Source organism: Rhea pennata, chromosome 1 (assembly GCF_028389875.1).
Source record: "Rhea pennata isolate bPtePen1 chromosome 1, bPtePen1.pri, whole genome shotgun sequence".
In the NCBI taxonomy this organism is placed as follows: Eukaryota; Metazoa; Chordata; class Aves; order Rheiformes; family Rheidae; genus Rhea; species Rhea pennata.
Genome location: NC_084663.1, coordinates 138,857,283 through 138,881,942, shown reverse-complemented (window position 1 = coordinate 138,881,942; position 24,660 = coordinate 138,857,283). Strand labels below are relative to the sequence as shown.

Sequence of the window (24,660 nt, the reverse complement as noted above, 5' to 3'; positions counted from 1 at the left end):
AGGGAGTCAAGGACAGAGCTCTATGGAATCCCCAAAAGAACTATGAAGCACAATGAACAGGAACAGAAAAAACTCAAAAAAGACTATTTTATTCCACATTTCTTCTTTCAATTAATGTATGGGTTTGTGCAGCATTACTGTTTCAGTCGATAGTATTTATTTTCATGCTATTTTTTGACTTTAGGATCCAGTTTTAAAAATACAAAAAAAAAAAAAAAACTAAGAGTACAGAGCAATACTTGAAAAAACACTAGAAGTTGGATGAAAGAAACCTGCCATCTTCTGAAATGCTTTTTATATTTGCAGTTTATGTTCATTGCAAAGGGGAAAAGAAGTTGGTTTACTATCTGTTGAGTTAAATTATGCACCAGATAGCATTAAATCTCCATTAAACAGGAAGGAATATTGAGCAAACCAGTATGTTTACATGAGAAGGTCCACTAAATTCCAAAGACACTGACAGTGAGTAAAATAAACTGTAATAATCTTTATCGAAAGGTACAAGAACAACATGGAAGCAGATTCATTTGCATTTTTTGTAGCTGCATAACTCTCTGATTAGAAATTACACACACACTTTTACATACATACATAGATAAAGAGAAAAAACCCTAGAAGACTGTCTGTAGTTCTACACCCTCAGCTGTGTCCCTGTTACTCATTAAAACAAGGTCTCTGTGGTGGGATCGTCTCGCCTCTGCCTTCTCAGGTTACACAGACATCTCCTTCTAAGCCATCTCACACTGATCTCCCTTAGATGCCCCGGAGAAAAGCAGGTGCTCCCGGGTGGGCCTCTCTCCTGCCACGTCAGGTGGGTGCTGCTCCAGGAGTCCTGTCCTCTTGACTGGCAGAGGAGCCCAGCGCAGACATGAGTGTGTCTTGCACGTGTGTCAGAAAGTAGATGAAATCAATCCTGCTGTTAACTACTGTTGCGTTTCACTAACCTGAATGATTGACTCCTCATAGTTTCTTAAATACTTGATTTCATATAGCTGTGTTTGCATTTATTGTATCTGTATTTTTAATCGGCTATGCCAGCTGGACAGGTTTGTTTCTTACCGTAATTGATATTTGATGTGATGATGTATGTGAAATTGAAGTAACCTGTTATAAGGTACTTTCTAAGAGAAGAAAAATAATGTACGTATTTAAGGCAGAGAGAAGACACTGAGGCCAGAACATGGGTTCACCATCAAAAGAGATCCCATACCAAGGATATTGGAAGGCTGTTGAATGAGGGTGGTGTAGTCAGGGGAGGAGCTGAGTAGTTCTAGGTATTTTTAGAACTAATTTTTGAAATACTGAAAGTGTATCTCACATTATAAATGACCATATGTTCATTAAATAACTGAAGAAGGAAAATCTGTGAAAGGTTTGTCCAGACATTCTTTTTTTTTCTTTTCTTTTTTAAGAGCGGATGATTTTTTTCCATATGATTTTCAGGTAAGAAGCTATTTTTATCTCTTGAGACAGTTCATTGTTGTCAAAAGCTGCAGAAAAAGGAAAGAGCAAAGTTGTCTTCCACCCTTAAGTACAAAATATAAAAACATTTTGTATTTAATCAGACTATTGGTTGGTTGATGTAGCTTTTACTGTCTGGCAGAGATCTAAAGCATAGCTCCATGGCAAACTTAATTTAACTTCTTTCTTTTTCTTGAGTCCAAAGTGACGGTTGAATGCCTGAACGAAGAAGTGTGTTCATTATGCCTGCCAAATTGGAGATGAGTTATTCAATACCTATTATGTAATTCATCCTCATCTTATCTTAAAGAATGTACTGTTTCTGTAGTTCAGATTTTTTATTCAACCATAATATAGATGTGTACCAAAAATGATAAGCTTTATTTGAGGAGTGTACAATGAAAGTGTATTCATAAAGTAAGAGCAAGAGTAGTTGACAGTGAAAAAAATGAAATAGATACAGATTACTCTGCAGACACTATTGTAAATGTCAAGTAGATTTTGACAGCTGGTAGGTTGGAGACATAATTAAAAAAAAAATCCATACATGTACAGACTGCCTTTTAGCATGAAGAATTGGCACATAGCAAAATAAGAGGTGAGTGGCATGTGGGGGATTAAAGCAGCTGAGTTTTAGTGGAGACTGGAGGCAAATAAATAGACCTTTGAGACAGCTATAGTGGTAGTACCAGTGGTGTGTATTTGTTGATTCATGGCCTAGCAATCTACACTAATTAAAGAAGGGTTTGTCCCGTGCAGTCTGTATTCGCAGTCACAGCTGCTGTAAGTTAGAGAAGAAGGCATCAAAGGAAAACTCTGGAGGAGGGGCAAAGATGCCCTGTTAACACACTGATCTGTGTGACAGAGCATTTTGATGGGAGGGAGAAATAAAGTCTTTGCATAGTCAGCTACTTTATTAGATGTTATAACGACTTTATTAGATGTTATAATAGAGTGGATTATTAAGACATTTAAGAAAGATCTACTTTTAAGCAAGAACTGGTATTTCTGTCACACATGATTTCTCGTATTTGCTTTGCATTTAGACATCTCCTAAAGTACTCTTAGAATATTAAATATTGAAGGTGGAATACTTGTGTCTTTGAAATTTTGCTTCCATATATGTTTATTTTTGGCTTCAGTTTAGATTACAAATCCAGTAGCACTTGACTGTAACCCTACAGAGAGATTAGTTTGCTAATGTAAACTATTTTAGGAACTGGGCTGTGCATTTATTTATGTATCTTTGTCTTCAGTCTCTTATTTTGATTCCTCTATACGCTTGTATTATAGTTGTACTTACCACTTCCATTTTTTTTCAGATAAGCTTTTTAAATTAATGTCCTACAGGCCTGGCAGTGTTGCCTGACATACTGCCTCCACTCAAGCCTGTTGCTGAAGCATGAGTAGTTCTGATAAATCACAAAGGACAGTTTGAATCTCTTAAAAATAAAATGGCTGCATTTTTGCTAGAAAAGGAACATTAATGCAAAAATTATGGCATATCATTAAGTTCTGAATTTCTTATATTCCTTATTATAATGAAGGTAGTATTCTGACAGTAGGCATTTCCTGCTGAAGTTTTAGGGAAAGTCATCTGCTTAATTGCAAGAAGACTCTAGATATACATCTGGACCTGGCCAGGGTAATAAAACCTCTTTTGGTAACTGTAGCTTTTCCAGCAGGTGAAAGGCTTTTCTTCGTTTCAGCTTATCAAGTTTAGAAAATAGCTTAAAGATGAGAAACTGCTTGGGAGATTACAAGGCGGGAAAGTCCCTCCTTTCCCCAAGGTAGTCACTTGATGAGAAAATCAAAAAAGAGGGGCTGAGATCTACAAGTTTTAAAATATTGGAGAGTGTGGGAACCAGAAATACTCCGTTCATTTCACTAGTTATGGATTATTCATCTTGTATTTACTGATTTTGTTCCAAGTGCAGAAATGTTTTATTAAATGTTGTGCACATTTTATATAAACTTTATTCAGTAGTAAAACACTATTTTAAAAGATCTCATTGTGTTTGATTTTTACATTTTGATTGAAGTCTAATTTCCATTTTAAAAAATGATGGTCTTGTATATAAGAACAGGTCATTCATTACTTTCTAGCTAAATAATGTGCAAAAATAGTAAGTTTAGGTTAGCTTACATTGTTCCTTAAGTATGTATATATAATACAACTTAATGGTTAGCAAAATTGCAGTATCAAGTTAGTTTGAAGAGTGTACTTCATTATATATCAATCAGTATGCACTGAGAATTTATAAATAACTAAAATGTCAGTATGGTGACTGGTTGTACAACACCCAGAGTATTTTTGGCAAAACTGTATTTCAGCTAAATATATCAGAAAGTGTAATATCAGGAACGCCTTATGTAAAAATTATGTTTTCCATTTGAAATCCTATCTGTTCTGCATTACTCAGAGGTATTAATTTTATGCTGTGCATGGATTAAAGTTGAATTACTGTGTTTTATAAATACTAGTTTGTTAAACATAAGAAATTTAAGAGGCTGCCCAGAATAGAGCAGTAAAAAGGCTATACAGAGTCTTCCACTTCTAGGTCAGTGGCTTGACTAGGTGTCGTTATCACTGTTTATTTATTTAGCACCTGAAATTGCTACTGTTGGACTTGCAAGCCATTTCTTGCCAAGGCCTATTAGGAAGTTTTAAGTGTTTCTCAATTCAGTTCCTACCAGAAGGGAAAAGCAGGTGAAGAGGTACCGCAGCTGCAGTGTCTCCTACTCTCTGTATGGATCTGACTGCAAATATCATGGCAGGGCAGCACAGGGAAAATTTGCATTACTTCCGTTGAGTCTTCCATTCCTTGGGAGCATGAGTCTACCATCTCTCTTAATACTCTACCGATTAATTGTAGTATGAGAAAAGAAAGAAAAAATACGTATCTTGTGGGCTGTGGGAGATTCTAGAAATTTTCCTCAAATTATGGGAAAAATGAGTCTTCCTAACTCTTCTGTGCTGAGCAGAATTCAGGATCATATTTATTAAATGTGTTCTTTTTATTGTTTTATCTTTTCCTAGTGCAGTCACACAGTGAAAGTTTCAGAAATGGTTTAACGTAGTATTTTAAACCAGAGTGATCTTTTTTTGTTTGTTTGTTTTTTTGTTTGTTTTGAGCCCTGGAACATGTGAAGAACAGGAAGTTAGGAAAGAGTGGACTGAGAAGTGACTGTTGGTTGCCATCATATTATAACACAAGGCTAAATCCTGGAGGTCAGTTTGAATTCTGCTGTGCATCTGTGCATGTATTGCGTGTTTATGAATGTGTAGTGCACATTTGGTAAGAAGTGTTGTACAATGCAAAAAAAAAAAAAAAAAAAAAAATTAGTCTTCAACTCTAAAGAGCTTTTTCCCTCTTACCTTATCCATTCTGCCTTGTGCAACAGTTGCCTAAGACTAATTCCCTTTTATGTGATATTGATTAACATCCATGCTGAGTCTAGGACTGTCAGAAGGACTAAAAGGTATTTAATTATTCAACTAGAATAAAGTAGAAGACAGTGTAGCGGCAGCTGTAAAATAAGAAACTGAAATCTAGTCATTTTAACTCCAAAATACAAGAATTGTTCAGTAATAATGTAGCGATTCTGTCCCCTTGTGTGAAGGAATTTTATGGAAGTCTAAGGACTCAATATTTGGAGAATGTGAGTGAGTAATGGGCTTGTCCTCAAGATCACTGCATACTTTGGGTATGTTCTTGGGCACAAAGCAAAGTGATTACCATCACAAAAAAGAAGAGCAATTTAGCAGAGATGCAATGTGCCTGAAGTCAGATTTTCAAAAAGGAAGAAAGGCACAAAAGCTTTCCTATGGTTAATTTTCAGATAGGTCCATCGCTTCTACGGATTATGCTTTTGCCCACATACGTGAAAATTTGAACATATGGTTAATAAATGTTTGTGAAAATCTCCAGTCCTCTTACATAACTTTTACGTGCAGATTTATTGTAGAAATATTCACATTTACATGGTTTTTGATTTGGGTCCTACTTGCAGGTTCAGAAGGAGCTGAATGCTAGAATCTCTTTGATACTTTGAACATCGAATAAAGCACGAAGGACAGGGTTATGTTCAGCTAATAGCATTTAGATAGCTAAAATCATGGCCAGGTATTTTGCCCCACAAGATTCCCAATATACCTGTTACAGTTCTGCAGAAGATGGATTTCCTCCTCCCCCCACCACTAAGGTCATAAGTTGCAAGTACTTTGCATTTGTGTTCTGCTGGTGTGGAACCCTGGTGTGTACGTATACTGGTGTGTTTTGATACTGGCACCATGAGGAGGTCCTGGAGCTGCAGACCGTTGGGACCTGGGGGAGCACCGCTGTGTCCTGGTTTTGTTCATACACTCTTCATTAGATTTCCACTTTTGGTTATGGTCAAAGAAGAGATACTGGCTAAAGTGGATGTTTGACTTGATGTAAGAAATCTGTTTTTATGGTCTTTCAATTTTAAACTTAAAATAAGTATAGTTTACTATACAGAATTGAGTTTTATGGAAAATATTTATATTACAACATTCAAAATTCTTGAAAAGAATATCTATTATAAATATTAGAGCATGAGTACACTTTTTATGAGTACACTTTTTTACAAGACTGCAAATTGCATTTTATCTTGACTAAGCAGTAAGAAGCCTCTTTTTTAGAATGCACTTTGTGAAATCAGAGAATAAAAATGGTGTTTGGTACTTGGAGGATGTTTTTGCTAGCATGTTTTGGTTCCTCATTAGAAGAAGAGGCAGCCCACTCCAGAGCTGTAGTATTTCTGTCCTCGACATCGAAGAGCTTGGATGTGATGCCATTCATTTCGGAAGGAAGATAGAAAACACCAGTCCACTGATGTTTATCCAGCTAAAGGGTTTGGAGGCTGTTTTGTTTAGTTTACATATGCTCATACTCAGTCTTGAACAGTGGATGTCTTTTTCGTTTTCTTGTTTTGAGGTGGGGTGAGATGGTTGGAGAAACAACAGGAAGAGAAACCAGTAACTAGTTCTTGGTTTTTGATCTTTTTTTAGCTAGATTTTTTTTTTATATGCAACTCTTCCTGTTTTATGCAGCCTTTGTAGTATCTATGAAATCCTAATGTACATATGCTTGGGCTGGGAGGGAGAGTTCAGGAAGAAAATAGAAAAGACACTTTGTGGGTTTCCCATGAAAACCTGTTGAAAACGTTGTGATACCTTGTTGAAGTAAAACTAGACCGTAGCAGTTTGTTCTGTGAATTATTAAACCAAGTGGGCTCCCTTTAGCCTTTCTAAGTAATGATTATCTCGTAAGAGGCTGAGATATATTTTAGTCATCCCTTTTTACAGATTAAGACTCGGCAGAATAAAGAGGATAGAATGAATAGATACTGCTTTTTCTCATAAAATAGTTTACCGCCTAGTCTCTCCACCTAATGAATAGATCCTTACATCCTTTATTCTCCATCAGATTAATTTTTCTGTTAAGGGTTTAGCTTGAGGTTTTAGGAATGTGTATGGAAGGCAGCTTTCTGTGCCAGGGTTATACAAGTCATAATACTCCACTGGAGATTTTGTACTGCCTGTGAAAGCTAATGACCATATAAATCTGAGATAAATATGTAGAACTTGTATTATACATGCTTTTTCGTCTTGTGTGTATGATCTTCTACATCAGAGAAATCTAAATCTATTATTTTTTATATATATATATATATATATATATACACATACACACATATTTATACACATATACACGCATGCACACACATGGAGTTAAATGCAAAGCTCGCCACACACTACTTTGTGCAAGTTCACACAGGTTGGATCACTTGGAGCAGTGGCTGTTCCTGTAAACTGTGTTTGCCTTACCTGTCCCACGGTTCCTCGTGGACATAGGAAACGATGGTTCGTTCTTTATGTCGGGAGACTCTGCAGTCGGATTAGGCAGGAGAGTTGGAAAGCATAGCAGGAGAGTGAGTTTATGGAAAACTTCGAATGTTAGTATGCTGAATGCAAATTAAAGCCAGCTTGTCACTGCTTATATAAGAGGTGAACTTTACTGTGACTGGAGAGTAGGTCATGAACCTAAATAATGTCCTTGTTTTACTCATTAAACTTGCAGCATCGAAAGAAACAAAATGTCCCAGTAGCAAAGCTCACTGTCTATGCTCATTCTTTTCAGAATTAGATGAGTTATTGCTGTTAGAAAAAAATAAATCATTTTAAATTAATTCTTTGCTTGCTGCTTCCACAAGTAGGTATTAATTAATCGTTACGTGATCAGGATTGCAAAAATGTGATAGATCCAGTTAATAGTACAGGTCAGTTGCTAAATCTCTGGAATGACTGATATACTGTCCTATCCATTAATACTTATCCATATCTATGCACACATTTTTTTAAACTGATACTGGGTCTCCAATCTGTGGGTAGTTACATCATTTCACAAGCAATGTTTGATCCTAGAGCAGTGTATATAAACCTCTCTATTTAATGTGTATTGTAAACCACTGTCAGAGGTATGGTTAAAAGAGTTTTTCAACAGTGTCATTATTATGTCAGTAATGTTCACGATATGCACCGAACTGCTTTCTTCTGCGTATGAATTCCATATCGTGATAGAAGTGAGTCTCTCAAAGCTGTTCTTTTCAGTTTGATTACTATTGCATTTATTGAATGATTAAAGTTACTCAGCCTTAGGCCTTGAGCCTTCGTAGCATGCCTCAGGTGGTAAGTAAATTGCCTACAAGTGCACTGCTTGTCATGTCTTACTGCTTAATTTATTATTTGGAATAAGCACAGTCTCCTAATAGGCAGGCACATCATGCAGCAAATAAGCATTAAACAGGGACAAAATATCAGCCTTGTAAAGCCATTCTCAAAGTTGAGTCACTTATCTTTCATAGAAAGTAATAAATACCAAAATTAATGGCATGCTTCTGCTTTGAAGAATTTGCAGAATGTTTGCATATTGCAGCAGACTGCTTATGAATTACCCCTTTGCTAGCCCAGTGGCGGGTGTCTGTTGTCGTCGGATGATAATATTTGGTCCCCATTTTCCTGGGAAGGAAGAAGTGAAGTGCAGTGGTAGAGAGATGGCTGTGTCAGAAAAATCACCAGTGAATTACAGTATATTCATCACCTTTAACGGTAATGACAGTTTAGAGTGCATTTTTAGAGTCATGGAGTCAATACAATACAAATTTTTTGATGGTTTATTTTTAACGTGTTATTTCTGAAAAGTCACACCAGTGCCTCTTTTGGAACCAAGATATTTTTTCCATCTAAAAACACACTTCGTTCTGTAATTTTGGGTAGCAGAGCATCTCAAGAAAAATAAAGGAGAAACAAGATCATTTAACCTTTGCTGAACAAGTTTTGTTTTTCCAGAGCTTATATTACAATGCACACAACATAGAAATCACTCAGAGATCAACCATGGCTTATGTAGTTAAAAAAAAATGATAGTACTATTACTTTATGGTAGATACCTTCACACATTGCTCTTCTTGTTTTGTATTACATCGCAATATATCTTACTGTTCTTTGGGATGTGACTCTAGATTGTAGAATGAGCTATCATTACTGATGGCACAAAATTATTTAGTATCCACAGATCGTTCATGAGATAGTATGCTATTATACCTTGCTACATACAATAAAACTGAAACATATTTGTAAGTCTGCATCTATGGTAATTGTTGTGGATGATTGATTTAAGCTTACTGCAGCAGTTGTTTTTTTTTTTTCTCCCCTATATATTTTATTTATTAATGCTTTATGGTCAGAATGGCAAAACATAGTGCTTGGTTCCCCAGCATGGACTATTAAATAAGACACCACTGAGAACCTTGGGACCTAACAGAGAGTTTGTTTAGATATAGTAATGGAATGGAACATGCCACTACTTACAGTTCTGAACATAGTATACGTTTTGGTAGTCCTTGTATCATAGCATGAAATTTTAGATGAGTTTTTATCTTCTAAAATGTAGATCAGAAGGACCTGAGCCCAAAAGAGTATATGGAACAATTTCCGGTCTTAAAATGTGGCAAATATAATAGTATACTTTATTGCCTCCATTTGGAACATTTGTTCACAAGGCTTCTTTTCTTTTGCACAGAGAGCATATTCATGTTAGCCTGTTTAACAATAAACGGAAAGAATTGGTCACTTGCAGTCATTTTTGCTTGGGTTTTGCAGTATATTTCAAGGAAAGTGATTCTATGCACGTGGAACAGTGGCTTTCATATGTAGTATTTTCCCATATTGTGGCCATTAGCAACCACAGATAAATTTATTCATACCACTTAAAAAATATGGGAAGCCATACAGAGTATTAATAAAGTGAAACATCAATTTTTAAGCTTTAAAGGGAGGCTCTAAAAAGAAATTGATTAATCGCTGTGTTATACTGTTCACAGTAGAAGGTAGTGGATTAGTATCAATGTTGGAAAGCAGTAGTCTCCTTAAGTCTGTTCTGGCTCAGTAGCAGGTTTGATGTATGCTAATCTCTTTAGGATTCCTCAGGCTTATACTCATCTTGTCCCTGACTTGGTTCATGTGCATGCACATCCACACTCTACACATACGTACACATGAAATCCTAACCTGGATTTGCTAAGAGCTTTTATTAGTTCACTCATCTATGACAAGAAGATGATACCTGCTTTAACTTCACAGTAAGGAGAAAAGATGTTGAGATGTTTCTCCAGACCTTCCCACAGTTTTTTCTTCCTACACAGAGGGAGAAAGTAGTTTCCCACAGTTTGATGTGAAAGGGCTGTGGAGAGATTTTGTGTATTACAGTGCAAAGAACCATAGTTTGTGCTTATCAGAAATCCAGGTGCTGCAGCCAGGTGGGCCCAGGCACGTACGGCTTTGGAGCACAGTTTCTGACACTCAAGCTACTTGATTAGCCAGGTAAATCCTGAATCTTCTTGGCATGGAAGACTTATAATTTAATCATTTTAATGTTTTCTTTCTTTTTTCTTACTAGTTCTCGGTGGAAAAAATATGATGTAGGGAAAATGGCAACATAGGAATTAGTAATTCTTTATGTACATTAGAGTAGAGTCAGCAGTATATGGAAACAGAAGCGTTACAAGAACTGCATTAGAAAAAGACATATTGCCTGTGAGCATAGTGTTTAGGTCTCCAAAACAGGTTAACATAATATGTGCCATTAAACATTTTTAAAGAAATAAAGGATGTGTATAATATAAATATTGTGGCATCTTAGTCAAAATTAGAATTTGCAGAGTATAGTAAGGGAGGCCTGTGGATTCTGGGAGATTGCTTCCATTTGCTGTTATTTTCATTTTTTTCATGCACTGATTTTTATACAATGAATGAAAAATGAGTTCTCTAGAATAATCCAGCTTTTCATTTTATTTTGCTGCTGTGTCTAAGCGATGAATTTGATAATTCCTTAAATGGGAAATTTGCCAGCTGAGAGAAACCTAGAGGGCAACAAATGGACAGTAATGACAGAATGTCTTGAATGCTGAGAATGTTGTTTTGATTCCAGTCTGTTTAAAAATATATTTGTCTAGTGGAAGGTAATGTTATACAGAAAGATAACACAAGAGATTTCCTAGGTATTATGGGAGCACGTATGTACACACACACACACACACACACACATCAGTATTTGTATTTTTTTTCTGTAAACTTAGTCAAAATAAATTAAATGGCTAAATTGTTCATTAAAAAAAATAGAGACAGGACACAGAGCAGTGAAATCAAAGCAGTTCTGCCTTAGGGCTGCAGAGATTTCCTTATCTTATCCTGCTGTGTCTAGGTATTGCAAAACATATGGCTCACCTTTAGGGGGAGTCTCCAACCAGTGGGAGATGTTACATGCCGCATGTGCTGCAATAACTGGAGGTGCAATAACAAGGTGAACTGAGGACACCAAAATGGCTGTATTTCAAACTCATTGCTGGTTTACTGTGAGTTTTTTTTTAATATAGGTACAATATCGATGTGCTTTGACTTTTATCAAAGTTTAAGTTGTGGTACTGGTAGGGAGGTAATAGTTTTGAAGAAGCTTGGAAGGATGAATCAGGGATGCTGGCTTTCAGGCATGAGGAGGGAGGAAGCCAAGAAACGTAAGCAGAAGGACAGCTTTCGGTGCTTCCCTCCCACTAGTCTGGCTGCAGCTGAATTGGCTGAACTGTCCCCCACAGTTCCTTCCTGCACCCCTGAGATTTAATCGATCATGTAGGCACTCCCCAACCTGGTTTGTTCACTATAGTCTAGGTTAGTATAAACCCCTTTTAACACCAACTCAACAAACTCTGTTGTTCAGAACCGTTCTGACATAAGCAGTTATTCCACAGATATGGAGGGGCAGCGATGTTCAGCAGCGATGTAAGGGAAGAGCGATTACGATAAGGAAGAGAGTAAGTTTACAGCAGTGAGGCTGCAGTCAGAACAAGAAGCACAGCTGCAGCCTGAAATTACAAACTGTAGAGGATAAAATGGCTTTTTGGCTTTTGGCTGCTAGGCTTTTTGCTACCTTGATGATTAAATTTTGATGCCTGTCCTCCAAAATTTCTAAGCGGAGTCTCTTGGCCTTCATGTCACTCAGTTAAGAATTGTTCATGTAGCTCAGCAGAATGGAGAAGTCAGAGACTTAGTCTTCTCTGATGCCTTACAAGTTGAGAAGTAAAGCTGTACGAAAGCAGATTTTTCCTAAATAATTTTGAAGGCTAGAGCAAAAAGTGACTGTAACAACTTGTACGTCCCTAAAACACTTAATTGCAAAGCAAAACAAAATCTGTAAACTGAGATAAGAACAGGCTCTTAATGATCCTTTTTGGTTGCTGATATCCACATCCAGTGATCTGTGATGCTGATGTTCAACTCCAGGTCCTTCTCCTGTTAATGTAATACAAAGAAACTACTCATTTATAATGAAGACTGAAAATTCATACAACCTAGCTTTAGACATCAGCATCCGTATACATATACTTAAATTGGAATCAAAGTTAAATGGTATGAATATTCCTGACATGTTCCATCATGAAATTGAAAGGTTCTGTTTAATTTAATACAGCACAGTAAAAATAGGTATGTTCCTATGTAAATAGTTGCTCTTGCTTTTCATACTTTCCTCAATTTTTAGAGAGTTTTAATTCTGAAGATTAAAAGACTGATGCAGTTGCTTCCATTTTGTTTTGAAGTCACCAGCAATCACACTTCTCAGACCCTGCAAAAAGTAACATTTTAGTGCTAACTAAAAGTAGCATCCAATATGACTGCACAAAATTAGCCTTGAAAATATACTGCTATCAAATTTACAGGAAGGTGCAGTGTTAGTGTTAGTACAGTACATGTAGGTAAGAATTTAAGCAGTCCACATTGTAATTCAGATTATTGTCCTGATCTATATGGCTTTCAAACATACTTCAATTTCTTACTTTCATAATTGAAAAACAGACATAATACTTATGTAATTGTACATCAAATTTATATAATAAATTCTTCTAGTTCTATTCAGTATTAAATACTGCAATGCATTTCTAGGTGCTGGGACTGATAACAACCCTTTCCATTCTTAAGCTCCTTTGTCCTAGCAATTTTTAAAGAAATGCTTTTTAGAGAAAACAACAGAATCAGGTCCTTGAGCTCTCTTGCTGGAGCAGCAGGGCCAACAAGGCTTTGGGAAAAAAGAAAACAATTTAACTTTGTTGTTTCCCACATTCTCCTTCCTCAACATGTTTAATCAATTGAAATTTCAAGCTTTTGGTATGTGTATTTTTAATTAAATTCCAGTGTTTACATTAAGATTTTTCATTATGACTCCAGAACATACTTCACAAATTTAGCTATGTCTGAATATAGCATGAGACATTATAAAACATGTATTGGTTAAATTATTTAGATAACCAGTTACTAATATTAGGATCTCGACTAGTCTTTATGTGTGCCCTTTCACTGAAGTACAGACTGGAGAATCATTAAAAATATATGAGCTTTATTAGCCAAAATATCTCGTATTTTCTCTCTTTTCTCTTTTTCCATCTCTGAAAATACACGGAAACACTAAAAGAAAACAAAGATGATTGGGTCATACTGTTCATGGTATCAAATTGCATTAATATAAAGAACAACACAGATATTAAGAGATGATACTTTGGTCAAATTTATTAGAAGGATTTATCTCAATCTCACTATACAAATAAACTTTTCTCATTTATATTAGTCAAGAGAGGTGAATCTGGTTTCAGTGTAGAGCTATACACCCCTATTTACTCCTGTTAGGCCTATCTAGTAGCAGGATATGAGACAGCTAATATCAAGCACCAGTTTAATCAGATTAACAAATCAACTGGACTGAAACCTAGAGAAGTTAGTTACTATGGACTGTGCAGATGCTAATTTTGAAAATATTCTGTTTTTTTCAGGAATTTCACTTGTATTAAAGACTTTTACAATCTTTTATGCAAAAGTTCAAATTCAGGGAAATATTTGGGTTACTAGCCAACTCAAAGGACTGAGTTTTTTGGACCAAGAAGCTGCCAGACCAGTTCTCTTTACCACAAAGTCTGTGTGATATGTGGGGTTTCTTTTGTCTGTGTATTTCAAAATACACAGCTTTTTTATGGCTGTATTTACTGCAGATAAACTCATGTTCCTGCTCTTTACTTAATGTAGTGTACTTCTCTTGCCAGTATTCTCAGGTGAATTTTTTGATATCTATGCAATATAACCTGTTAGATTACACCATGCATTTTAATTGAAGGAAGGGTTATAAATCGCATAGTTTGCGAGTTTGTGAGCGTCATCTAAGTTAATATAAATAATTCTTACTACTATAGCTCTGGAAATAATTTAAGTAAAGTGAGAAGATAAAATTGAGAGCAATTTGTAGTATGACAAAAAGTTCCTGTGTCTTTAGACTCAGTTCTTCAGCTTTGTTATAGTTTAACCAGCATAAAGTCAGTATGATCAGAAAGAGTATCTCCTGTTTGATACTTTTAAGATCTGTCTGAATTCAATATGCAAGTCTGTGCTATTACTTTTCTTATTAAGCTCTTTTTTTTTTATGGAAGCAGTACAACAGGCATATATGATTTTAAGACACAACTGTAAGATTGTAGGGTAGTTTAGGCAGGAGGGGACCTCAGGAGGCCCCTAACCCATCCTGCTGCCCAAAGTGGGGCCAGCTCTGGGTCTGGCCTGGCTGCTCAGGGCTGCGTCCAGTCAGCTCTTGTAAACCTCCAGCAACGGAGATGGCACAAAAATTCTAATGCTCAAGATAGTTACTGAAAATAGAAGTTAAGTTTTCAAACAAAGAAGGCCTCTGTTTGTAGATTGGTGTATTAGGCTATTTCTGACGTGCTTTCTAGAGCAGCTTTTATTGGCACTTACAAATAGTGTTTACATTTTTGTAGTCTGTAACTTCTTACCATGGCCCTCCAAGCATACACTAACTACTGTGTATTTGAAGTATGACTCCAGCTGTAAGTTTTATTGTTAAATGATTCCTTTTGTCTCCTCAAACTTTTATTTTCTTCTTCTATTAAAAAAAAAAAAAAAAAAGGGGAATTTAGTGCAAGTCTTTTTATATAAAGCAGCTATGTATTTGCCCCTGGCTTAAAATAAAAGGAAGAGCCTGTTTATGTAGTAATTTTGGAAATACTTTAAAGAGATTGTATCTACTTCAAAAAATAAAGATTCATTTCAAATCAGAAGTAGCACCAAGGAAATTCAACTTCACTGATAATAAAGCAAGCCTCTTAAAGCATCTACATGCAGGTAGCGTCCCATTCCCCGCGTGGCAAACAGTGTCTTCCCTTACCTAAGTTGATGACCAGGATCTGTTTTATTAAAAATGACTGAAAGAAAAGTTCTCAACATTTTATATGTCAAAATGGTTTTAAGATTACATCTGTTGTTTATTCTGTTTAATGCCACTGACTTTTTAAGGAGTGTTTGAAAATGCATGTGTAAAATAATGTATTTCATGTGAGCGTATGGCTGACAAGTACTGGGGTTGTATGGCTTGGGGCAGACTTTGCTCAGGTCTGCTCTTTGTAGAGGTACAAAATATACTAACAAGAGGAAATGAAGCTCAGAAGAAAGGGGTTGGCTTCGAATGATAGGGAAGTTGGCTGGCTAATGCAAAAGTCACTATCTCTGGAATTAGTTTTCCAGTTTCAAGCCGGAAGGAAGGAGTGGGAGGAAAGCGCACGTGAAATTGAGATTTCTGCTGCTAGGTTCACACAAAGAAATCTCCGACTCTCCAGCAGCTTAGTATTTAATAACCTGCTAGGTATTTTACCAGACAGTGTAAACACCTGTGATTGTATTTTCAAAAATGAAGTCTGGTAATGTCCCAATAGCTGCTATTCATTAGCCACCTTCTCAGATTGCTGGTTGGTCTGTGATTCTGGGAAATGCTGGCTGTCTCTCATCTTTCTGATTCTTGCTTTACAGCTAAATCAGTTTGGTTTTGATTCCTGAATAACTGTATTTCAATCATGAGTTCCACTGTTAAATATTTAAGTAGTCGTTCTTTGGAAATCAATTCATACCGATGTCCATCTTTCTAGGTAAGGAGATGAGATGGTGTGTAGATAGATAGAACAAGACAGACTGGGAAGATGCATAAACCTGGACTTTTTACCATGTTTCAGTGTGTTGTTTCAGAGTGAAGTGGTGGTTTTTTGCATGTTCTTAGCAAGTTAACATTTCCTGAGGAATTCAGATGACAAGTGACCTGGATTATGTAAAATTTCTTTCTAGTTTTTGTGCACTTTTTATAGACTTCTGTGCACTTATCCTAATGCTTAGCTCTGAGTTTAGAATCCATGTTATCCCTTGGTAAATGGAACAAAATCTAAAACATAGACAGGCTTTTTTCTCTCTCCCCCTATTGTGCTGGATGGAAATTTTCTTCTATAAACTTTTTCTTTTAAAAAGCTTTTCCTTGTGCAAATAAAAGCAAAAATAGAGTGTGGGTTAACTTTAACTTGTGTTACTTTTAAGAGAATTCGTAAGTGGTAACCATCGGCTCACAAGCAGTTTGCTCAGGCTCCTATGGAAATGGTAAAATAAGTTATTTCTTATTAAAGATCAACATTTTCTATGTCCCTGGTGAGAACATCCAGGGGGAGTAACCAAATAAAACAGTGTTCACACTTTAGCTGATTCCTGATCATTCCAAGCCAGAATATGGATTACTGACTGCAGTGCAATAGGCCTAAGAGGAGGGAACCTTTTCAACCCCACTTTTCTGTATCTTCTTACTAGCCATTACCATTTTTATCCCATATTATTTCCTGTCCCGCACTTTGATATCAAAGAGGCTTAAGCATACAACATTATAGAGAACTTTTCTTCTGTTATTTAAAGGAATAATAACATTTTATGCAAATTTGGCATTTTTACAGTGTCTTCTTTTCAATAGTGGGACACATTTGGGAAGACACCTGCAGTTGCAGTGACTTCAGCCCCTGCAGAGGTCTACTTGTTGGAATCTGTCCGGAAACAAAAGCCACAGGGAGAAAATGAAAGAATAGCTTACATTACATTATGGGAAAACTTTGCCCAAGAAATAAAATTGTGAACATTTATTTGTACCTTCATGAGAATTCTTTAGCAGCTTGCAAAATGCGTAGTACTGTGGCAGTTTGCTGTTCAATTCATATGCGTTTACATACACGCATAGCCCAAGCTTTTTGATTTTTTTTAAATTTCTTTTGTCACCTATTATTCATAAGGATATACAGGAAATGGATACTATGCAGAAATTTCTGCTTAAGAGCTAAGTCAGACCGTCTGCAGGAGGGATATCCCTAAAACTGTCCATTGGTCCAAACTTTCCAAAATGTTTGATTACCTGGAAAACTTCCAATAGTTCTTCCGGTGTTTGCACGTTTCCTTGCTATTTTTGGCATCATACAGTTCCTTAGTATGTACATCTCATATGCATTTTCTGCCTGATAGCTCCAGCATTACACTTAGTGTGCTAATCAAACAAATAACATTGTTCAATACTGTGAAGAGATGAGCGTGTTTTTTGTTTGTTCTTCTCCCCACTCTAAATGTAGATTTTCTTTTGCAAAAATACACTGGATGAGTAATGAGCCCAAATTTTGTCTTGTGAAATATTAGTAGAATGGGTCCGTAGTACCAGTGATTCAGTCATCTGTCAGCCTGATAAATGGATTAGTGTAAGAGGTGTTCCAATGGGGAAATGCAGCCCATAGGGCTTCCAGCTAATTATATTTAAGTTGTTTAGTACTGCTGGGAAGCAGCATCCAGGCAATTACCGAAAGCTTTGATGCAGTGTGCACCATTAGAGTATGTGTTCAGAAACTCATTACCCTTTTGGGCTTGTGTTGGATGGATCCTAGGAAGCTGACATGAAACAGAGAGCAGGAATCAATACATAAGACATTTTAGTTAGCTTCTGATCCATTTCCTGATTCAGCAGCTTCCAGCCTATAATGTTGAGTACAATTGCTGTAATATAAGGGGAAAATGCAACTTGTAGGTGCTAATGATCATATATACATATGATATATGTGTATATGTGTGTATATGTATACTCATACATGCACATCTGGTTGCAGCGGTACCAGACCAAAGTTATAAAGGCCTTTTGGGGACGAGCCGTTCCCAGGTATCCACTTGGTGGGAGCGTCCAAGGTGCGCCTCCCTTACCTGTTTTTGATGAATTTGAATTGATTGCAGTCATTTCTCTCAAAGCCTGGCCTTGCAATACCTATTTATGCGTCTACAACATAAGATTATATTACTGCAATGTCCATCGTGTCCCACCTTCTAAATTTTTTGGAAACTACAGCTAGTCAAAAATGAAGCTGATGATACTGGCAACACACATTAAACCCTGTTTAAGAATAAACTGTACAAACTCCATCTTTGTTGTCAGCTGCAGTTCACACTCCTGTTGCAGCTCTACGAAACTGCATGCTGTATTGTGCATATGTGGGAAACAGCAGCCCCCTTCACGTACTGCTCTTCAGTCGTGTGCATCTAAGGTGCGCATGCTAAAAGTAATGCGGTATTTGTGCAGCTGGAGGCCAAAGACTCAAAGCTCGTTCCTTAGGTTGGAGTGGCACTACTCAGGGCAAAAGTTACCTGAATTAAACTATTTTTTAAAAAACATCTGTACTTTTAAATCAGTTAATGGTGATTGTTAGGACAATATAGAGGGAACTACATTTCTTCTTCCCTTCTGTTCCTTCTATACTTTTGCCTGAGGGTAGGACTAAATAGACAAAATAGAGGGATTACAGTTCAATGCTTCTGAAAGGGATAATTCTTTTTCACTTACCTGAAATATCACAGATTTCATGATTAGATGCTCTTCTTTTGTTCCCCCCATCATAACAATCCTAGACATGTTTGTGCTTTTTCTCTTGTATTTCATAAAGTTAAGCAGAAATCTCATGCATTGCTATCAAGAGACTTTTTTTTTTTATCTGAATTTGTTAATTAGAAAAATACCATTTGATATGCCTGCAGGTTAGTAAAATAAATTTTGTGCTGATTTGGTAGTGTATATCTCTCTGACCCCCCCAAAAAAATTATAAAAAAACCTGGAAAATTATGGAATGCTGTTTTAAGCCACAACACACATGAATCCATGTTATGTGAAAAATGTTCTTACTATACCAAGCATTTTCAGTTTTATTACCTACTTTGGTTACTGTCAGACAACTGGCTTACCACAAATTAATTATTATTGCTGAAAGTACTGGCCTTTCAGATAATGGTAGATAACTCATGTATTTCCAGTCTCTGAAAGTGTTATTTGTGATGGATAGAACAACTACTTCATTGAGCTACACAGCTGAAGGAGAAGACAACTAAAGCTGTTCAAGCATCTGTGCAGGCAAAGTGTTGACTGTAGTAAGTAATTTGGAGCACTGACTGTGTAACTTATTGGCTCCGAGTCTGGCTTTAAGATTGATTGTACTGAGTTACTGCTTTGGAGTAACTCATTAGTTTGGATGTTAATAGTCATTTAGCTGTTTGAGAGCCTGGTATAAAAGGAGTGTCAGAATAGCTTTCTTTTGTTCCAAATTATCGTGGTTTTTAAATTCTTAATTTCATGATGTCTAGTAACTTTGAGAGAGAGAAGATGAAACATGAAAATAATTTTTGCTTATAATGTAGGTTGCAAGTGTAAGTTTTGTATTCGCTAGAGACATATCCTTCAAAATGTCATCTCAAGTCTTAAACATTTTGCAAGCAAAGAACAGGGTGCTGAGAGATCCAAGTTGCTTTGTTGAAATTAAAACCTAACTCCGTGAGGTTTACCTGAAAGAGTGAAGTATTCTGAGGAGAGTCTTTCAAGTCGAAAATACATATTTTAAGATTTTCTTGGAAGACAGTGGTTATTTGTGAGGTGGTGGTGTTTCTTTGTCTCTGATTTCATCATGGGAAACCTTTCTGCACTAGTACTATAATGAATATGTACTTCAAATTTGACTCTGTGATTTCTGGCTGACTCATGACTATTTTGCTTTGCCTCCTTTATTGAAGATGAGCATTCTTGGGTGCTAGATTTAAAACAGAAAGCATTTCTAGATTCCTTTAAAAGTATGCTGTGAAGGAATAGATTGATAAGTACCTAGAGCGGAAAACCTTTATCATAGCAAGCCATTAAAAAGTATTTATTTACCCTTTAATACTTTAGGGCAAGTGGATTAATATGCAGGCTTTGTGTGGGTGTTTTGAACAGAGATTAAAATCTCAATGCATACCTATTCTGTTAAAATGTGCTAGAGCAACCTTGCACTTGGTGTTGAAAGTGGTGGTCCTGCTTTCAGTTCCACTTGCCTGCAGTGTTATCCATAATCCTTGTACAGACTAATTGCTGGTCTTGTCCCAGAGGTAGCCACATTTATATTATACCAGTGTGATAATATTTATGTATAATATTAATGTATAAAAGAAACAAAAAGCCCAGCTCATCAGTAGAAGTTTTTCAAATATTGGAATGTTTCCTTCACTGGTTGGTACACTTTTGCTTAAGTACACAATTGCCTTGTGTATATTTTAAGCAGCTTTAGAAAAGATACTTGGTTTATATTTTGCAGAAGGGTGGCATAATTATTGATGGCCTACTGGAATGTGCCATATATTCCTGTTTTCCTGCGAGTATAATCCCCCAGGGATTGTTTGAAAATACTAAAGCTTTTTATCGAATTGAAAGAGAGCAACATATTCATCTTGTGCACTCCATATCCTGCACTTCTTTCCTAGAGATTGATAGTGAAATCTCTCAAAAATGCTTCTGTAGTTTTGTATCTATTGAAAATGGCCTATTTTTCATTTAAGTCCTCATGTGACTTCAAAATCCAGAAAGGAAGGGGGATAATAAATTAGTCACCCAGTTAATGTTTTTGATTATGAAAAAATGTTGGAGAATTGTCCTGAAAGACAATACTAATGTCACTGTTTGAGTTTCTTTTCACCTATGTTTTTTTCATTTAAAAAAAAAAGGTATAGGTGAAATTATGCAAAAAGAGAATTTAAACATAAATCAGTTTTGAAAAATATTTAAGAATCTTAATCTAAGGAATTTAGTAAGATTTACAAAAACATCTTCTTAAATTATGTGTCTAGTTGCTCAGAGTTTATATCCAAGAGTAAAGCTACTAAACTGTTTAGGTGCTTTTGTAAATCCCTCTAGGCACAGCTGATAATTTTAAGTGCCTCCTATAAATCTGGCCCTCAGTTTCAGTTTCCTAAACTGGTGCAGGTCCCTCCAAAAGCAAATCTACGTATAAGGCAAAGATGCAGTAGATAAATACAATATTTCATCTATGGCTTACTAAAGGTAGCGCCAAATTCTCGTCTCCTCAAAGTGAGTGTCACTTTATTGGCTTGTGGGTCTAAAAGCCGCTGTGCCTTTTGGCCGATACTGAGCTTGCGTTCTGCCGGGCCCAGGGCGGTGAAGGTGGAGGTCTTGATTCACACTTCTGGCATCGGCAGGGGTTTTTGTACAGGCTCTGCGTTGTGTTGAGGTTAGCGTTTTCCATAGATTACCTTCATGGAGTTGTGTCCTGTGGTGTATCTGAGAGAGAAGGTGATCGATGGACATATTTGCGCTCTTTGGATGGTTTCTGTATTTTCAAAAGCAGTGCTACATCCAAAGTCAAACTGCAGGTACCAGATCTGCAGTTAGTGAAAACATATGAAAAATTGTAAGTATTTTTGGTTGATACTTGAACATGGCTAATTTCTCTGGCAGTTTAGCAGCCCAAGGCATAGCAACTGCACTAAAGATAGTTGAACTGACACTTCCACTACCTGTCTTTAAGTCTTTTAAACTTGCCAGCTATGGTGTTTTCAGAGTGCAGTTCAGTGGAACGTTTCAGCCATTTCTTTTCCTTATTTCCTTTTCTTCTCCCCTTCCCCCTTCTCTTAGGTGCCCGTGTTATTTTTGTGCCAGGAGTAAGATGTAGTTGTAGGCGAGACAGCTGGTGCGCAGGCAGGGAGGGCAGCAGTCGGGTGTTACTACTGTCCATATTCCAGCAGCAGCAGATTTCAGCTAAGGTAGAGAGCTGCATTGCTTTAAGCACCCAAATACATAAGAAAAAAGCTTTTTTTTTTGGACCCAGAAAGCTTACTGCCTATGGAGATAAGGCCGGCAAGTGGTTAATAAAATGAAGAGCTATTACTCATTGCTCTACGCTTACGGAGCTGAGCACAGATTTAGAGAGCAGCGTTTGTACGGCCTCGCTTGAGCCTTCCTGCTGACGGCAGACTGGGGAGATCACCCGCTACCTCCCTCGCTTCGCTCCGTCGGCGGAGGGAAGCAACTGCCTGCCTGTGTTAGAAGGCAGCATATTATTCACAGGAGAATTTAGTCCACCTGTCTCTGGAAGGATCTTTGCAATTCTAACTCAACATGCAGCCTGAATGCATGAGTACTTTCTCACTATATGTATGCATGCATTTGTGTGCATATATATGCACATATATGTATACACGTGTGTGTGTATTTGTATATGTATGCGCGTATGCATCACAAAGTATTGCTAGAACCAGCAGCATAGCAGGCACATTGCTTATCACCATCCAGTGCTTTAATTGCAAAGCTAGACAGTAGTTTCAGATCCTAAGATACTTAATTTATGACCAGAAAGGGATGATTAGATCATCTAATCTCCCCTTCTTTGTATTACAGACTCTTTGCCCAGCTGTCTTTCTGTGAAATCTAATAACTTGTATTTGACTAAGAGGTAACTTCTGTTTTCACAAAAATTCATTTTCTAGGAAAGTGTCACCAAACCTTGATAACAAGAAATGAAGAACCTGTACAATCTCCTTTTGTTAATTGCTCTAATGGTTAATCATAGATGATGAAAAATATATGCTTAATTTCTCATTTGAATTTGGCATCAGTTTCCAGACATTGGTTTGTGTTATATATACCGTTCTTTGCTAGATTAATGAGCCAGTTGGTACTTGGTATTTCCTTTCCCTGAAAATTCTTATATGCTGTAATCAAGTCATCTGTCTTTTTTTTTGATAAGCTATACGAGTTGAACTCTCCAAATGTTTCCTATTAAAGTATTTTCTTCAGCCCGCTGATCACTTTTGCAGCTGTTTTCTGTGATATCTGGGGTTTTTCTCAATTTTTCTAAATTGTGGAGATTTTAATCCTACTGCAGATAGTGTATAATATCAGTATTGCCAATGAAAGTCAAAAAATGTAAGTTCAGAAAATATTGCTTTCCTTTTGTTTACTGCTTTCTGTTTCAAACCTTATATTGCCACTTATTGCTGTATGAAATTGGATTTTAAGAAATTAACTTTTCTTTGAGTAAAGCCTTATGGGTGAGGCCATGTGATCAAGCTATGTTTGCATAAAAAGTTCTTACAGCCATCCAAGTGTATGCTTTTGCCCAATTGCAAGGAAAATCTATTTTACTTTTAAATATGACTGACACTCACAGGTAATAGAACTTAAAATAAATAATAATGTCTTTTAATCTCTAATTTATCTCTTATCCCTTGCTTTATTCTTGACTCAGATATTCACACACATGTGCGTACTTACGCATATACACACACCAGCAGTTTTTTGAGTAGGAGACCAGTATAAAATTTTTACTGAAAAGTTGTCCAGCAAGGTAACCAAATCCAGTCTTAACCTTACGATTTGTAACCCTTCCAGCCTCTGTTGTCCGTGCTGCCCATACTGATGCCTCCTGGTCCGCTCTGTAGCGGCGCTGGAAGACGAGTGGCCTCTAGCGATTCCATACCAATGATCTGGTATATCAGATTTGTAAACAAAACAAATGAAAATGTAGCCCAACTCATTTATAAATATAATTAGGGTAGAAAGAACTAAATATGTAGCCAACCCAATATTTTAGTTTACAGTGCTACAATGTTTTTCTTTCCTGATTTTCTACAGTGTATGTTAAACTCAGTGAATCCTACAGAGGCCGTCAGTGCAGATCAGCCAGTTTTTTTCCTGATATTTCTCTCTAGAGAATCCCCAGAATGTTTTAGCTCGTGTTGCATCCCAAGAGTCAGAGTGTTGAATAGAGCTAATTTTAATACAATCATTTTCTTATACATTTTCTATAAGATTTGGAGAAGTTGCAACAGCAAAAGTACTCTAATTCTCAGATATCTGAGAATCTGGATTTTCAGATTATTTGTATAGGGTTTTGTTTCCTGATATGTTATATTCTGCATAAACATTCATGTACCACAGGAAAATGGCAAGGAAAACAATTCCAAAATAAGATAGAGTGATGGCAACAGTCATCTCAGAATGTCATCTGAGAATTACATAGGTAAAGTATGTAGCTCCTAGATATATGGAGGTTCATACATTCAATAAAAAAACCTCAGTAGACAGAGTACTGACTTCTAGCTGACATATCATGAATACTATATGATGCTTAAAAAGTCATTTCTTGTCCCTTGTATAGTCATTTACCTCTGACTAGAAAGGGTATAACACTGTCTTGTATGAGTAGTTGTATTGGGTTAATGCTATATTTGGTGGATGCTAAATTTGTCTCGAAGTGATGTAAATGAGAGCATGTAATATTGCGGACTGAGAATTAGGATTTGGTTTATGAAAGCTATCTACTGATGATGTTTTTAAATATGTTATTTATTAAATTGATTATATTATAAAATGATCCCTGATATATAGTTTTAAAAGCTGTTAGACATTTGTGTGGAAGGATATAATT

At 36.5% G+C, this 24,660-nt stretch overlaps 1 protein-coding gene across 7 annotated transcripts in view; it reads left to right on the top strand.

The window, feature by feature from the left end:
* Nucleotides 1-24,660, top strand: part of TBL1X (transducin beta like 1 X-linked) — a 204,543-nt gene that overhangs the window by 83,532 nt on the left and 96,351 nt on the right. Inside the window, exon 1 of one of the 7 annotated variants that reach the window (XM_062601289.1) lies at nucleotides 4,608-4,693. The exons of 5 other annotated variants lie outside the window; for them this stretch is intronic. The gene's annotated coding sequence lies outside the window, so the exon portion shown is untranslated. Of the gene's footprint in view, nucleotides 1-4,607; nucleotides 4,694-24,660 lie in introns of those variants that run through there. One more of the 7 variants, XM_062601304.1, reaches the window with a different exon arrangement.